The 16,488-nt window shown below is 45.6% G+C and overlaps 1 protein-coding gene across 6 annotated transcripts in view; it reads right to left on the reverse strand.

Annotated features, from left to right (window-relative positions):
• Positions 1-16,488, reverse strand: part of CLEC16A (C-type lectin domain containing 16A) — a 285,111-nt gene that overhangs the window by 88,089 nt on the left and 180,534 nt on the right. The gene's annotated exons all lie outside the window — the stretch shown is intronic.

Below are 16,488 nucleotides of genomic sequence, written 5' to 3' on the forward strand. Positions count from 1 at the left end.
CCCATTTGTATAAAAACTACAGCTACAGCCAGTCATTCAATAAATATTTACCAAGTGCCAGACCCTGTGCCAGAGCAGGGATGGCAGTGCTGAACAAGACAAAATCTGAGTCTATGAACATGAACACAGATGTGTGCACGTATAAGGAACACGATCTGGAAGGAAACACCCAAACTGAAGCTGGGAGTCCTGTTGGAGAGGTTGGTAGCTGTGGGCAAGGGTGTAGGATGGCTAGGGAGGATCGTGGGGAGGCTTCCACTTTTTACTCTATCCACCTTGGGATTTTACCACTGAATATGTTTCTATATTAAATAGTAAAAGGAAAACATGAAATTACAGACTGGATTGGAGTCAGAAAAGGTACCCACTGTAGAGGAGGGCAGGGGCAGAGATGACATTAAGTGGGTGTCAATTTTCTAATCAATGCCAAAGTTTTGATTTTGCATTATTTCCAGGCCCTCTGAAACTAACAGATTTGCAGAACACTGACTCTGCAGCCCATTAAAATCCACTTTGGAGAAGGTATCCACCTGTGCTTAAGGCTGAGCATCAGAGGGAAAAAAAATCCCACTCCTGTGAGAGTGCTGTGCTTCTCAGCCTGCTCAGCTGGGGTCACAGAGGTCCTTCTCCTGGCAGCTGTCGCTGGATGGGAGAAACTCCCTCCCCTCTCCCAGTTTTTCTAGACCCATTCTCTTCCCCATTGAGGCCACCACTGTACTTTCAGCTGCAAGTGGTACATGGAGGACAGCATCACCAACAGCACCTAAAGTGGAGACATTCAGGATTGTCAGGCCAACAGCAGCCTGAGTCTAGCCAGGCTAGGCTGTTGGCAGAGGCCTGGCCATGGAGTGGAAGGCAAGGGGCTTTGGGGCCAGGCCACCTGGGCTCTGAGGCTGATTCTGCCAATCTTTTGATCTCTTGGAAGTCAAAGGTGTAAAATGAAGTTGTTACCTGCTGCAGAGTGCAGGGAGGCTTCCACAAAGTTTATTTTATCTAATTCATAGTGTCTAGTTGATGACCTGGCACCAAGGAGGGCCCAGCTTATGTTATCCATATAGAGAGATGAGGGGTCCCTAAGCAGAAGGACCGTTGCAGATGGACAGCACCCATGTGGTAGAAACCTCTAATAGGCTATTCTGTAAGGAAAGAAGGGCCCCAAAGCCACAGGGCTCCAGAGATGCCCAAGGCCAAAAGTGGCCTAGAAAGGAATAACTGGTATGTGGGCACCAAGAGTCTGTGGCCAAGAGATCTTCAGGGCAGGGTATGCAGTGCAGAGAGCTCCTCCTACTCTAAATTTTCTCAGAGGGGAGCAGCCCTTCCTGTTTGGGTGAGCCTGCACCCACCCCCTCCTCCTGAGCCTCAGTGTACTCATGTAAAATGAGACCCCGAACCAAGCTGGGCCTCTACCTTCCTGGTATTGTCAACAAACACAGATCTCACACCAGTTTAGCTGCAGGAGGGCAAGAAATCTTTAATGTCTACACCTGGAGACTATGATCTTTTTTTTTTTTTATGATTACCTGCCCTCCTAGAATAAGTGTTGATGGGACAGGAATAGATCTTCCTTGCTGGTGGCTGAAAGAATCGGGAGCTGAATCCTACTATCATTCAAACACAGAGTTTAACTTAACCTTCTAAACCGATACTCTACCATACAAAATCTGTCCACATTTAATATCTCCTTAGGGCCTTAAAAAAATACAAGAAGTAGTTTAGGTTCATTTCATAAATTAAAAATCACAATATGAAATACTAAATATATTTTAAACTGCCTCAGCCTCCCACTGCTGTATGATGAAAATCATAGTCCTAACAGTGAGGGGAAAGGAGAGCTTCTTTGTGGAAGCCAAAGTAACCTGACCCTCCAGAATCAATCAGGGGCTTTGTGAGCAGGCAGGGTTCCTGAAGGTGGTATGTAGACCATGGTTTTAGATGGCTCAGGTGTGAGTAAATGTAAATCTTATTTTATTTACTTAATGTCTCTCTTCATATGGTGTGGGGAAAATACAGAGTTAGCCTAGTGATCCTATAGTTTCATGGCGTACCTACACTACGCCACCTTGCCCTAAGGGGGAGAAATGTGAATAAATTCAAAGAAAAATATTCAGTAAATAATAATACCCTTGGTTCTTTGGCATGACAAACAGGTATTATACCATCTCAGCCCAATCTGGTATTTGCTTCCTGTCTTGAAATCAGTTGAAGTCTTCTCTCACCGGGTTCTTCCCTTTCCTGCTCATTTTCACTCTTTGGTGCTCCCTCATTTATCATCATGGCTTTTTTTTTTTTTTTTTTTTAAATAAGTCGCAGACGTACCTTATGACCATCAAATCAAGGCTTGCAGAGTGAAAATGGGTCTGTGATGTGACACTCTGACTGCCAGACAGAAAGCCCCTTCCCAGGATCTCACCTAGAAACAGGGATATGGACTTCACAGCACTGTCCACCATTGAGCCCAGTACTTGATATGGGCTGAGAACAGGTGTCAGGGAAGTGTCTTTAAATCCTTCCAACAATGAAATAGGCAGCTGGCTCCCTTCCTCCACCTCCACAAAGGCAACAGCTCACTCTCCTCAAAAGGGCTGCTGATTTATATGCAGGGCCAAGGAGAAACTTCCCCAAACCAGGGGGCCCACATGGCTGGGAGTTATTCCAGCCAATGTGCTGCTGGCTGTGGGCTCTTTATGCCCAGAGAATTCAGAGTACAGTATTAATTTTCCTAGAGGTAATCACCACCCCCGCCTAGCTACTTCTTCCTAAGCACCACCTTCAAGAAGAGTTAAACAAGGGCAGACTTTTCAAAGGAATGGATGGAGGCCCTGGTAGAAGGCAGTACGACTTACTAGATATTTTGATGTATTGGTTGATCTTTTAGAGTTTCAATACTGCCTCCCTCCACAATGGACATGACTCATAGCTAGGGGGAGTTCAGAAAATGAATGGGGGGAGCTCGAATCAAGTCTTGATCTCATTCCAACTTCCTAGTGAGACCACAGACCAACCCAAAGGAAGAAAGAATGTTAGATGTTTGTTAGATCCCTGAAGTCTGAATGAATGCTGGAAGGCCCTGGGATAATGGCCTATTTTGTGAAAACAAGGCCAGGATCTTCATTTATGGGCTCGGTTCCTAACCCACTCTCTCATTTCCATCCATTCATACCTGGCAAATCTCCATGGAGCATCTACTATGTGGTAGGCCCTGGGATTCAACTATGAACAGGATAATCTGGGTTCCTGCCCCCAGGCAGTTTGGTAAATAAAGAATCAACCACACAAAACCAACAATAACAAGCAGTGCCAAATGCTGTGAAGAGAGCAAGCTGGTGGTGAGAAAAGCTTCTGCTGGGAAGGAGCCTGGAAGCAGAGCTCTGAAGGATGTCAGGTAGTGGGCTAAGCAAAGCGGTAGGAGACAGTGTGCTAAGCAGAGGTGGGTATATGTTAAGGTCTGGAGGCAGAGGGAGTCTGTCCTACATGGCTAAGGAGCTGAAAGGGGGCGGGAGGAGTGGCCAGGCCACAGAGCTGGCAGTGTGGCTGGAGCAGAGGGTCAGCCTGAACAGCCTCAACTCTGCTGGGGAGAAGAGAAAACTGGCTGTGGATGAGAGGAGGGGAAGTGTGAAGTTGGAGGCAGCTGCCCTCCAGAGGCAAGGGCCTTGGTCCCCCCTGCCCTACTTCCCTGACAAAATGAAAAAACACATCATTGGTTTCCAACAGTGGTGGAATAATATGAAGAGTATTTGGAGCTGTCCCTTCCGCCATATGGTGAATCCAGGACAGGGGTCTTCAGATGGCCTCCCTTCCCCTCCCAGCTGACTAGGAGGAGCTGGATTAGGCAGCGGAGGAGGCTGGAAGGTGAGGGCTGACCATGGATCAGGAGAGAACGTCAGATTCTGGTCCCCCCCCCAGCTATGTAGTATCTATACATGAATCTTCTTGGTTGTGTCCACAATGATGGCAGCTCCTATTGCCCCTGCCTGGCTGACTGGTTTTGTGGCTCCTGGACTTCTCAGGCCTTTCACAAGGCCCTGCAGAGGGCAGCTGCTGTTGGTGGTGGCTGGGGCCAGAAGGGTAAATCTAAAGACCTGCTGGAGGCAAGTTGCAACCCAGATCCTGAGGAAGCTCCCATTGTCTCCCCAAGCGAACAGAGAAGCCATTGATATGCCGTCAGCTTTTCACTTTCAACCATTTCCCATCCTAAATATAACCTAAACCCACATACAACCAAACAACAAAACTGGGATATAGATTCATCAGGTAGTTTTAACACATTATATCCAAAGCAAGAGGGGGCCTACTACCCTGGTCCCAGCTATAAGTGAACCTTTCTCTTCCGGAAAAGGCAAAGGCTCAAGAGAGGAAAATGTCCTCCTCAGTGATGAGACCCAACAACCTGTATCCTGGGCCCACAGCAGGGCCTCAGTAAATAACTGCCAGACAAATGAAGAATTCCTTTGGTCCTCTCCACACATCACTCATTTCCAATTCACCAACTCCAATGTCAATGTAATCCCCGATTTTTAACTCCAGTATATCCCTGCCTTTGGAGTCCCCTATTATCACATAGGAAGCAGAGGCAGGGGCTGCTGTCACCTGTTTTCAAGAGAAACACTTTTCATAGCAAGAAGAGAAGTGGAAGCATGACCCTGGGTCTTCTGGGGAGGCAAAGACTCTCCCGGGAAGTGGCAATCCCCCGAGTCATGTATTTGCTGGCCCTAGAGAGCCAAGTGACTGTACAGAGTGGATCTAGATTTTTTTTTTAAAAAGTTACTAGCATTTCCCATGACAGGTGCATGCACATGCACTGTATTCAAAGTTACTATGGGTTTATTTTTTAATAAGAGGTGTGAAAATTGAGGGATGCATTTGCAGAACTCATATATATACTCAAGGCCTGAGTCAGAAATGTTTCTTCATCATGGTCAACAATATTCTCATTTTTTGAAAAAAAAAACAAAACAATACACGTTTATTTTATTTTTAAATCCAACCACTTTAATCAAGGACTGACATTCTGCAACAAACTGAAATTCTTTAATCCTTTCCTAGAGAAGGGTCTCCTTCAAAATCAGAACTTTGGCATTATTAAAATTCCTCCTAGAAAAAAATTGGCTGGAGAATTCCCATTTTCCTATAGTTTCTGGGGAACTGAAATGTAACAGAAATGTTCTATTATCTTGGATTAATGATGTGTAAGAGGAAACAATAATGGCTGCTCCTGGCTTGAAGATCGGAAGGAGTGAGCGCTGTGCGAGCTTGGGGGAGTGGTGGTTTAGAATTCGGGGATCAGATGGCCATGATGGTGATGCCTGAGTCTTTTATGGCAGAATGGAAAGGAGGACTTTGGGAAGTGAGCCTGAGCTGCCTGGGAGAGCATCAAACCTAGGAAGGGCCTCCCTAGCAGGGTCACGGGGGAAGAAAGGAGTAGACTGGCAAGAAAGACAGGAAGTGGCTGGGTGCCCAGAACTGGGGGAGGTAACTGGGGAACGTCAAGAACTGGGAAATGCCAGTGAGCAGAGGCCAGGGACACCCTAGGGATGGTGGTGGGGAGTGGGACCAAGAAAAGAGTTGTAATGTGGTATCAACAAACTGTGGCCCTGGGTCCAAAAAGAAAAGCTGTGATATGTTGCTGTTTCTGAGTCCAAGAACCCACTGGACATGCTTCAGCCCTGCACCAAGGGCTGAAGGTCAGAAGGATCTAGCAAGGATGTGGCAGGAGGTGGGCCTGGGTCACAGTGCTGAGGAACATCCAAGTGCGAGCTGCCTTTTGCCTGTTTCTTTCCACTGGTGCTCAGAGACTCCTCAACTGCTGAATATCACACAGAGCCTCCACCTACTGCTCTAGCTCCATTTGTCACCAGTTTCTACTTCCCACCTTGTGTAGGTGGAATAATGCCCCCTCCCAAACTGTCCACGCCCTAATCCATGGAACCTGTAACTATATCAATTTACATAGCAAAAGGGACTTTGCAGATGTGATTAAGTTAAGGGTCTTGGGATAGGGCGATTATGGGTTATCTGGATGGGTGCGATGTAGTTACAAGAATCTTAAAAGTGGAAGAGGGAGGGAGAACAGGAGATCAGACTGATGTGATATGAGAAGGCCTCAACTCACCATGCTGGTTTTGAAGATAAAGGAAGGGACTATGAGCCAAAGAATAATGGTGCCCTCTACAAGACGGAAAAGCAAGGAAATGGATGTTCCCCTAGAGCCTCCACAAAGGAAAACTGCCCTGCCGACACCTTGATTTTAGAGAGGTCTGTAACAGACTTCCGACCTGCAGAATTGTAAGATGACAAATGTGTGTTGGTTTAAGTCACTAAGTTTGTGGTGATTTGTTATACAAGCAATAGGATTCATACACCACTCAATGTTTTGAGCATGGGGTAATGACCAGGGTCATCAAACACACCTTTGTGCCTTCACTTAGGACTGCTCTCTGCCTAGAATATCTTTTCCTACATTGTCTGCATGCTGAACACCAACTCAGAACAAGACTGCTCAATAGCCCAGGCTCTCAGAAGCATCTCCAGTCCTAGGTGACCTCCACTCCAGCAATGGCCCAACCACTCTCCATTCTCCCCACCATATCCTGCTGTTTTCATCAAAGCATGCATAGCCATCTGTTAATGTATCTAACTGCTGCCCGGAAGCCACCAGATACCTGTGAGGAGGACTCTATCTTATCCTTCTTTGTATTCCTGTAATCTAGCACAGTGCCTACCGCTCAGTAAACGATGGATAGATGGACGAAAGAATGATGGACTAGAGGATGGATGAACTGGATGGATGGATGGATGGACACGTGAACATATGCATTAGTGGACAAGAGAATGGACGATTGGTAACTAGACTAGAGTCAAGTATACAAGTCTACAGGCAGAATCTTGCATTTGTCTCCTGGCTCCCTTCTTTCTGGTGGAGTATGACCTTGGGCAGGTTATTTATTCAGCTTTCTTGTCTCTAAAATGGGGATAATAAAAGGACCAGCTTAGATAGGTTGTGAGGGTTAAATGAGTTAACAAAAAAAATGCTTAGAACAGTGCCTGGCCTGAGGAAATGGATCAATAGATGGTGTTCTATTATCATTACTAACTTACAGCAGAGGATGCTGTAACAGGAAGGGAAACAGCAGAAGTCAGAGCCCGTGAGAGACACCTCAGGGAGTGACAACAAGGCTTGCAAAAACCTAGCCTAGAGCCTTCACCAGACACTACTTGGGACTTCCATTTCTACCTCCAGCTTCCTCTATGAAAGTCTAGAACTGGGCTCATATGAGCAAAGGGGAGGGGGCTCAGCAGGGAACAAAGAAAGACGTAGGTCTTCATCAGTTTTGCTCCTCTGGAGACTATAAACCATCTCACCATCTCTGCGAGAGAGATGAGTTTTATGAGCAGCCAGTTAAAGGCTAAAGGTTAACTAGAGTCATCTGAATGACATGCATATTTCCTGGCTTTGCAGTGCTCTGGAAAACCCCAATTGCATTTAAAAAAATGCAAAGCATATTATAAAGCCTAAAGGCCTGGGTATGGGTAATGAAAACAGATGAATGCAAAAGATAATCTGGATGTGCCAAATTGAAAAATCAGAAAGTTGCATGGGGCTTTTCTGCATGAAGATTGGGCAGGGAGAGGAAAGAAAGATTTATTTCCCCTTGAGCCTACTATAAAAAAGTTGGCCCCAACCAGCCATGGAGGGGTGGAGGGGAGGAAGTGCTGAGAACTTTTACCTCTTAATTACAAGTAAATGACTTAAAACAGGTTGCGAGGACCCAGAGCTCTGGGCTGACCTAGGCTTACTTCTAAGCCTCCTAGGCCTGGCTCTCTGACTCAGCCCTGCAGCTTCTGTGCCTGAGGCATTTTCCCCACTCTGACAGGGATTCAGGACAACCAGGAGAGTTGAGGGCAGGGTGGGGGTTTAGTGCTATTGGTTCTGCCAGTGTGGTTCCAGTCCAGTCCTTGTTGATCATACACAAGGCATGGAGTAGTCAGCACTTTTGGGGGTTTGGGGTACCCAGTGGGGACCAATCCACCCCCAACAAGGTACCCATGGCTTAGGGAGGCTAAGTGGTTTGTCTTCAACAAAGGTAGAGGCACACCGTATGTACAGATGGCTACACAGACTCAACTGCATGCACAAGGGAGGAGGGAAGAGAAAAATGTAACTGCTTACAGTAGTCAGCGGCACCCACTAACCCCCACTGGCCCCCATACTGATTGAGCAGGTACCCCAGTAGGATTGAGGGCAGGTGGAACCTGGGCTTCCTTCCTCGGATCTGGCCCCTCTTGACTCTTCCTAGCAACATTCACAGCCCCGCAGTGTGATTCTCCTGGCTAGAGATACCTGCTTCATACAGTGAAGCCCTGAATACAAGTGGACAGCTCTGTCTACCTCTGGTGCTCAAGGACCATGGCCCATTTCAGTCATGGACTGGAGCTCAACTGACTGAGAGTATTTCAGAGCTGACACTCTCTACCACAGGGTGACAATTTTGATGGAACATGGTTTTCACCCGGAAGCTGACTTCAGAACCCAGAGAGAGAGATGTGACTGCTGCCTTGTGATGCCAAGCCAGCCTCCCTGACATCTTGTTGATTGGGGGATGGGCATGAAGTGCTGCTGGAGGAAACTGGAATTCCTGGAGAGTAGCAAAGAAGAGGCGAGTGCTGAATTCCAGAACAACCCTCACTCTGTCTAACCCTGAGTGTTGAATCCCAGAACAACCCTCACTCTGTTGAACCCTCACTCAGTCTCAACACTGGCTGAACAATGGAATCCTCTAGGGAGAACTTAAAAAATGCAAATGTCAGGACCTGACCCCAGAGAACTCATGGAAACTTTGGGGATGGGGCCTGAACATCCACAGAGGCAACACAGCAAACCACTTTTCACTTCTATTTTCAGGCAGGTCGAAGTGGAAATAACAATTTAAGCTTTTGGATGTTTTTCAAGCTCAGTAGTCTATAGATTTCTTATAGGATGAGCAGAGCAAACAACATTTGACATTTATTTGAAAAATAAGTCCAGACTGCCTACCTCAGACACTGGGAAGACAGTCTGCCCTCCTCAGTCTGGGAGTCCTTGAGTTTTAAATCTAGATATTTGCTTTTGCTTTTTAATAAAGAAATTCTTCTTGTCATTCCACGTTAATCCAGACCCGTTTTTTTTTTAGGGTTTTAGGTGATGGCACCTCCCAGGGCTTCCAAGTATTCTGATTGGCGCATTTCTCCCTCCTGAGAGGGGTGGAAGGGAGAGGCAGCGTGGCGTTCTCATTCCCATTCTTCCCAGTGAGGTCTGCTGGGCGCCAGCAGAGTGAGCAAACTGGAGAGGTGGCAGGAGTGGGTGACAGCGTGGCACAACCTCATCCTGGGCAGGGGACAGGGATGTGCAGGAGGGTGGTGTTCTCTTGATTTTGACCTACAGTAAAGGTCGCCTTGTCTGCTGCTGGGTCAATATCCCCAGAGGTTTGTTTTGGGTGTTCTGTGGTTGATCAGTAATCAGGGTCTGAAGCCAATCCACCCCCTCCTGAGGCCTGGGATTCCGTGTCATCTCATTGCCTCTGACTCTGGCAGAGAGGTGGAGGTGGGGGTGCGGTGGGATGGAGGTAAGCTGGCTGCTTCAGCAGAAGAGCCTGTGTGGGCAGGGGCCCAGACAGCCTTGCTGAGTGGGCTGCAGTTAGGACCATCTTGAAACTCACTAACCCTCAACCGCACTGCCCCCATGCATTCCAGTTTCTTGTGACAGCTCTCACTGCATCCCACCCCCACCCCTACTCAAGTCAGCCGGATGTCATCAAGGAGGCTGGCTTTAGCAGCCCCAGGAAGCCATGGGGGAACTGGGGAGCGGCTCTGCAGTCAACTGTCCAGGATGAACCTCTCCTTGGCTCCTTATGACTGTGGCAGCATTGTGAAGAGAGAATGGTATAGAGGTGGGGCATGCCATGTAGGGCCCTCCAGCGGACAGGCAGGCCTCTGGAGTTTATCCTGAGATAGGAAGCCAGAGCCACTAAAAGGTTGTGATGTATGTTTTAAAAGAATGTCACTGGCTGTTGAAGGAGAAAGGACACTGGGGGTTAGCTGGCACCCCAATAATTGCTATTTCTGGAGTCAGGGTCCAGACCAGGATGGAGGTGCTGAGGGTGGTGAGAAGGAGCGAGGTTCTGGATTTATTTTGAGGCTTGGGTGGGCAGGGTTTGCTAATAGCTTGGCTATATATACATATATATATATATTTTAATTTATTAATTTATTAATTAAAAATTTTTAATTTATTAATTAAAAAATAAGAAACAAAATAAAACATACATAATCAGTAATCCACAATATCATCACTTAGTTGCATATTCATCATTTCTTAGAACATTTGCATTAATTCAGAAAAAGAAAAAGACAATAGAAAAAGAAATAAAACGAAGAGAGAGAGAAAAAAAGATTATACCTACCATACCCCTCACCCCTTGCTTTCACTGATCACTAGCATTTCAAACTAAATTTATTTTAGCATTTGTTCCCCCTATTATTTATTTTTATTCCACATGTTCTACTCCTTTGTTGACAAGGTAGATAAAAGGAGCATCAGACACAAGGTTTTCACAATCAGCTTGGCTATATTTATGGGAGAAAGGGACAAGGCAAGGAGACTGAGTTTTTAGCCCAAGCTAACAGAAGGATGGAATCACCCTTTATTGAGCTGGGAGAGGCTGAGGGAGAAGCAAGCTTAGGATGAAAAACCCAAAGCTCAGGTTTTTTTTAGTGTGTGGTCTTTGAGATGCCTTTTTGTCAACCGGTGGAGACTGGGCTCTATAAGGTCGCACCAGGCACTGTGCACTTACCCTCCCTCCCAGTGGCCCTGGGAAGCAGGCTCATCTCATCATCACCTCTACTTTAGAGATGGGGAGATGTGAGATTAGGAAGGCCAAAAAACATGCTGAGGTCACAGAACTACAGAGTGCTTGGGCTGGAACTCGACAGCTGGTGGGACCCTGGCTTGTGTTCCTGGTGGCCTGAGACATAGCCACTTACAGAATGCTCCCATCTTTCCAGGGCAGGAACGAGCCTTGGGAGATGTTGCTCCTTGAGCAAACCCAAGCCACTGGATCCTCTCAGATCTGAGAAACAAAAACTGTGGACCTATTTTGAATGAATGGGAAGGTTTGGGATTTGGAAAAAATATTTAAATTGTAGACTGCCTTTAGCAGAAACAATAATTTTAATGTGCGAGAAGTGAAAAGCACAAAATCCAGTCTCTACTACTTAAACGCCTCACCTCCTCAATGCAGGGAACCAGCAAATTCTGCTCTGTAGAGCAAAAGAAGTAATTTTTGTCTTTTTCAAAAGAACTGTCTTAGGACTACTTCAGTATTGAAACCAACAAAAGAGGGCACCGCCATTAGGTGACCTTGTGATTTCAGCAGAACATGTCTCTCTAATGTAGCTCAATTATGATTGTAAGTTTATAAAACAGGGAAAGATTACAGGAATATACATTAAACCATGTCAATGAGCTTTGCTGAAGAAAAAAAATAGGTCCAGCAGACAGGTACCAATCAAATAATCAATACGCAGGAAACAGCTACATCACCCTGCTTTAAAAGAACCAAATAACACTGCAATTGGATTTACTTAAAAATTTTCCACTTGAGCAAAACTGACAGCTGTATTATAATCACATTTCCAGTCAGTTTATAAGATACAAAATTCATTTCTCATATTTCAACTTCATTTCTGAAAAAGGGCCAGCAATATTATTCACCAAGCACACAGAGGAGTCTAATTCATAGAGAGAGGGGAGATGCTGTTAATTCTCCGTTTTCCATTCCCTTAGAGAACTGGTGGTATAATTCAAACATGGTTTTTTCCTGGTTGGTCTAGGTTAGGGTCCCAGTTACAAAAAGGAGCAAAGCAAAACAAAACAAACAGAAAAGGGGCATTTTAGCCTTTAGAGAGGTAAAATGATTTGGAGTAGCTCAACTACTGAAATTTAAAAAAAATCTATACTTTTAGAAAACACCAAGATAAGTTTCAAACTTTTAGTATAAGTCCTTTGGGATTCAACAACAGTACCATTACTCAGGACAACACTTAGAAATGCTGCTTCCCTGTTAACAAAAATGAAGGTGTTGCTGAGGCTGTAATCAGTTCACTCCAACTTTCCACTCTGGAAAAGGCCTTTTCCAGAGCCCACGACGTGTCAGGCATCAGGGATATACAGCAGAAGGGTAAGTGCAGAGATGCACAGGAGGACACAGGCAGAGGAAGAAGGTTGGGAGTGAGGGCTTGGGAGGAGAGCCTGGGCCAAGGCCCAAGGGTGAGAACTGTAGGCTGGGCCAGGAGACTCCAGCCCCACGAGTCAGATGGGCTTGGATGCCACAAGATGGAAGGCCAGGAGAGGAGGCCCAAGGCTAGCTCTGGGGGGCCACACCCAGGAGCTCTGAGAGTGTTATTAGGAGGGAAGTGAGGATGGCATAGATGGGCCTTTTGGACATGGGCAGCAGTGGGAGAGGACTGGTACAGGCAAGGCCGAGGGCTGGGACACCGCATGGAGCTGCCTGGCTAGGAAGAGGTGTGGAGAGTTGGAACTGGGGAAGGTGGAGTTGCATAGGCAGGATGGCTGGTGACGCCCTGATTGTGGGAGACTGGGAGCGGGGTGGGGATGGGGGGTGGCGACCAGGAGTGATTTCAAGTTGGCAAGGAGGATAAAAGGGCAGACGGGGATGCCCACCAAGATCCTCACCGTCCCTCTTCACATACAGACCAACATGAACTCTGCTCTCTTTAAAGACTAATAAGCCCAGGGGTGGGGGTGGGTATAGGCCAAAGAGCCACAAAACCACGCCTGCCACACGCTCTTACTCTTCAAATACCACATACGCACTTGCTTCTCACATTTCACGTTAACGGCATTAGGCTACTTCAGTGGTAGAACTAAACAAACCATTCCTCCGGTGCTCCATTTCTCAACACTTGAACTAAATTGCCCCTAAGGAGCCATCTGGGTCTGAACCAAGCCTTCCCAGTAGGTTTCAGTTCTTCTCCAATCAGCCAGCACCCACTTTCCTGAAAGTCATCTTTCTAAGGAATTTATCATTTCATTAGCCAGCTGGTATGCCTTCTTCTACTTTCCAGTGTGTCCTATGATTAAAAACAGTCATGAGGCTTTGCTTTGTCAGAACTCCTGAGAACCTTTCCACAAGAAAAGAAATATTATAATACCCCCATCACTCAAGTAAAGATGATGAATGATAGTTACTGTTTATTCTGAAAGCCTCCACACACTGTATATGAGGCTGAGAACCTTTGATGGATTCTCTCTTTTAATCTAAAGAATAATCCTGAAGCAGGCACTATTAGCCCCACTTTATAGACGAAGAAGGCTCAGAGAGGTTATTTAATTAGCTCAAAGTCACACAACTTTAATTTAAATTAAATTTAAATTCAGGCTTTCTGAATTCAGAGATCTGATTCCTAAACATGAACCTTCCCATTCATTAAATGTTCAGTTTGCAAGGACTTGATCTCTCTCTTGCCCTTTTCACAAAAGTTTATTTTGAAAAATGTCCAACTTGCAGAAAGATTTAAAGAATGGTACAATAAACACACACCCAGCCTTCACTTAAATTCACCAACTGTTAATATTTAGCTGCATTTGATTTCTCTCTCCTACACACACACATTTATTTCCTGAAAGATTCCAAAGTTGCAGGCATCCTGACACTTTATCCCTAAACACTTCAGCCTCTATCTCCTCAGAACAGTTTGCTACAGAACCACAATGCCATCATCATACCCAAGAAATGTAATACTGACTTCAATTATATTATCCAATATATGATCCATATAAAATCTTTCTCAAGGTCACAAAGCCAATTACTTCCAACTACACCAGGGGCTAGGTTGATGGGGCCAGATTGACAGCACATGGGAGAGCACAAGTCCCATCTAAGGGGCAGCCTCATTCTGGCTCCCATCAGCCAGGGATAGAGATCCTCATGATTTGTTAATGGTGGCAACCCAAAGTCCTTTTCTGTGAGAGACAAGTATTTATAGATGAAACAATATGGGGCCTTCCATTTGCTTTGAAATATTCTGAATGGGTGCAGGGACAGGACATTTTAAATAGAGAGAGATGGTGGGGCAGAAGAAATGAGACTTAGCAAATGGTAATGAGGGCCAGGTAGATGGAGATTTAATATGCTATTTTCTCTAAAAATCTAATCTATTTTATCCAATCCCTCCCTTTCCCTTTCTTTTTCTCCTTCCTTCCCTCCCTCCTTCCTTTCCTAACTCACTTCTTCCATCATTCCTTCTTTCCTTTCTCCCTGCCTCAGAACACATGGCCTGTACAACTTCATGCCACCCTCCTCTTCAGCTCGAATGAAGTTTGCTCCTTTGCTGAGGCAAGGGGTGACGGCATCTTTGAAGCTCCTTGTCAGGAGGCCCCTGCCAGAGTTCACCTGCCACATGCAGTCTAGAGACCTGCTGCTGGTCAGCAAACACTGCAGCTTTCATCATGGGTGAGGCAGTTCTGGGGAGTACTCATCAGGCTGTTGTTTTTTTTTAATCAAAGTATAGAAAGTTAAGTAAATACACTTTTTGTCACCTCTTTCCTGCTGTGTAGGGGTGGCATTCCTTTAGGTCTGTCAGAACGTGTCAAATTAGATAGCAATTTACCAGCCCTAAGCCTGTACTCCGAGTTAGTTTCCTCTAAGCTCCATCAGGGAGATAAAATATCATGCTCTAGAAGAAGCATGTCTAGCTTCACATTATTCAGCAAATATGAATGTCTTCACTTATGATATTTCTTAAATTTCTTAAACACAGAAGGAATTTTATGAAATACAAAATATGCTGATTTTTTCCCAGTGGTAGGTGAGAACCCCCAGGATTTAAAAGCCATCACCAAAAAAAAAGAGTCAACCAACAACAACACATGAGCATCTTATTCTAGTGCCATGTACTATTTTTTTACATGGGCAGGTACCAGGAATCGAACCCGGGTCCTCTGGCATGGCAGGCAATAGTGCCATGTACTTTTAAAATCCACAATTCTGTGTATTTTTCTGGACTTTGCCCTCTTTAGCAAAACACATAATTTGCAATCAGGCTGGGTAAAGACAGACAGCCACTACTTCCTTAATGACCAACTACCCAAAAAGCTCAGTTAAGTGATCGCAACTAGAAATCTAATCAATTAAAATTGATAAGTGAAATACTTTTAACCTTTATTTCAGCAGGCCATTCCAAGGGGAAGGTGAGCAGGAATGTGAATTCCCAGCATCAAATGTAATGATATTGCATGGATGTAGACATTCCTGCTGTCCTGATGTAGTGGCACCCTTTAAAGCAAGTCGTTTTTCTTTCTTTCCTTGAGTGAAATCAGAGGAAGGCTGGTTTATGGGTCTCTCCAGTCAGGTCGATCAATCTGAACCCTTACAGGAATCCCTGTGGCCATCTCTCAAAGGTAAAGGGCAAAAGGAGAGGGGAGAGTGCACAGAAGGGACAGAGCTTCTTTGTTCTTTCAAGCAGGAAAGGGAGGAAGAAAAAGTACCGACAGGAAGAAGGCAAGAGCAAGAAGCTGGACAGCCAGGTGCAGCCTTCATACCTACTCACTGAGACTCTCTCATGTGCCAGGCCAGGCCCTGCATGCTGTGTAAGCATTGCCACCTCACTAATCAGTAGGTGGCCTGGACCGCAGTTTGCTGAGCACAGTTGTACACTAGGCACTATACTCAGTTGCATAATATTCCCTACTACATTTCATTCATTCAGTCTACCCTGTAATGTATGGATCATCCCCATTTTGCAGATGAGAAAAGGGAGTGGGGATGTTTAAGTCATTTGTTCACAGTACTAAAGAGCAAGGGTGGGGATGTCTGGCCCAAAGGCCAACTCTCAAAGTTCTACAGCATGACTATCGGTTATACAGCTCAATAGTTCTGTCAAACTCATTGAGTTGTACACTAAAACTTGGTGAGTTTTATATATATAAATTACACCTTAATAAAGCTGATTTAAAAATGATGATGCCTGTCTCCTCAACATACATTACAGAGAATGGTCATCTGCTGACTCCTTAAAGAAACTCCTCTTTCCCCACTCTTGGGTGAATGGTGCTACCTCCCAGCTCCAAGGTTGGGCATGTGACCTCAGCCTAGTCCATCATCACACTCCTCTGACCACTGATGGGTTTGGGGATGGTTATATGACCAAGCCAAGCCAATGAAGGCCCTACTCGGGACTTTTAGATAAGTTAAAGGGAAAGAGAAGCTCTTTCTATCAGGGCTCCTTAGCTTGGAGCTGCTGAGGAATGTGACCTGGTAATAGCCCTGTGGAAGGACAGAAGAAAGCAAAGTTGAAAGACTTAAGTGACAGCTTCCTGATGACTCGGCTTGAGTACCCAGATCCAGCCATACCTGAAGGTAGATTACTTCTGGACCTTACAGCGGCATCAGCCAATTCCCCTTTCTTTTTCCTTACAGTGGCCTAAGTTGAGTT

This window comes from Tamandua tetradactyla, chromosome 23, assembly GCF_023851605.1.
Source record: "Tamandua tetradactyla isolate mTamTet1 chromosome 23, mTamTet1.pri, whole genome shotgun sequence".
NCBI classification, from domain to species: Eukaryota; Metazoa; Chordata; class Mammalia; order Pilosa; family Myrmecophagidae; genus Tamandua; species Tamandua tetradactyla.